The sequence below is a fragment of the Psammomys obesus genome, unplaced genomic scaffold, assembly GCF_907164565.1.
Source record: "Psammomys obesus unplaced genomic scaffold, mPsaObe1.curated_primary_1811, whole genome shotgun sequence".
NCBI lineage: Eukaryota > Metazoa > Chordata > Mammalia > Rodentia > Muridae > Psammomys > Psammomys obesus.
In genome coordinates, this window is record NW_026585644.1 from 18,616,538 (window position 1) to 18,617,186 (window position 649).

A 649-nucleotide genomic window follows, 5' to 3' on the forward strand; every position below is an offset into this window, starting at 1 on the left:
TTTAAAATGGACAGTGCTTACATTAACTTATACTTAAACGCCTCTAGGGCTAAGTATTGCCTTGCCCCTGGTCACCTCCACATACCAAGACTGCCTGTGCACACAAACCTTGGGCCTTCTTTGCTGACTGTTCTCTCTTCCAGAATGCCCTTCCCCAGGTTGTGCCATGGATACCACTCTGCTTTCTTCAATCTTCTCTTCAATTGTCACCTTCTCTAGTAGTCTCCCGGGGCCACTTTATTCAAAATTGCTTCTGACGCTTCTCATTCCCAGTCCCTGCCTCGTTGTCATAGCTCCATCCACATTATAGCAAACTATTTATTTGTTCTCCAGTGTGCTTGCTTTCTCTCACCTCACAGGAATGGAACATCCTGATGGTGACAGGTTTTTGTCAGTTCTGTTCACCAATATTTAATAAGCCAGGAATTTTTTCTGGCACATAGTAGTTGTTCAGTACTTACTGAAATATGGATGGGTGGGTGGGTGAATAGATGAAAGAGTGAATGGATGGAATGGATGGATGGATGGGTGGCTGAGTGGGTGGATGGATGGATGGATGGATGGATGGATGGATGGATGGATGGATGGATGGGTGGGTGGCTGGGTGGATTGATGGATGGGTGGGTGGATAGATGGGTGGGTGGATGGA